The sequence below is a fragment of the Galeopterus variegatus genome, unplaced genomic scaffold, assembly GCF_000696425.1.
Source record: "Galeopterus variegatus unplaced genomic scaffold, G_variegatus-3.0.2 Scaffold8297, whole genome shotgun sequence".
NCBI lineage: Eukaryota > Metazoa > Chordata > Mammalia > Dermoptera > Cynocephalidae > Galeopterus > Galeopterus variegatus.
In genome coordinates this window covers 36160-37044 of record NW_007734408.1, presented here as the reverse complement: position 1 = coordinate 37044, position 885 = coordinate 36160, and positions in this window count along the sequence as shown.

Genomic DNA, 885 nt, shown 5'->3' with positions numbered 1-885 from the left:
CAAAGATTGTCAGTTTTTAAAATCAATTTTACAAAAATGCCTACTGGGATTTTCATCAGGATGTTTTAAATCTATATATAAATTTGAAGAGAATGAATATCTTAATATTGAGTCTTCCAACCCACAAGCATGATATAAACTCACCAGTTATTTAGGTCTTCTTTAATTTCTCTCAGCAATATTTTGTAGTTTTCAATGTAGCAGTCTTATACATTGTTTGTTAAATTTATTCTTATGTATTTTGTTTTTTGATGCTATTATAAAGGGCATTGCTTTTTAACTTCATCTTCCAGTTGTCTGTTGCTAGTATACAGAGGTACAATTTGTTTTTCTATATTGATCTTATATCCTGAGACCTTGTTAAATTCACTTCTTAGTTCTAGTAGATTTCTTTTCTTGCATTCTGTCTTCCTCCCTTCTTCCTTTTCTCTCTTCCTTCCTTCCTTTCTTCTTTTTCTTCTTCTTTCTTTCTTTCTTTTTTTTTTTTTTGTATATTCCTTATGATTTCCAAATAGGCAATCATGACATCTGCAGATAAAAACAGTTTTATTTCTTCCTTTCCAATGTTTATGCCTTTTATTACTTTTTCTTGCCTTATTGCACTGGATAGGATGTGTGATACAATGTTTAGTAAAACTAGTGAGAGTGGACATTCTTGTTTTTTTTTCCTATAGCAGAAGGAAAGGATTCAGTTCTTTCCAACTAAGTATGTTGTTAGTTGTAGGCTTCATGTAGATGACCTTTATTAGACTGAGGAAGTTTCCTTCTGTTCCTTTTTGCTGAGAGTCCTTACCATGAATCAGTGTTGAATTTTGTCAAATGCTTTTTTTGTATCTACTGAGATATTCTTATGATTTTCCTCCTTTATTCCATTTGGGTAAACTA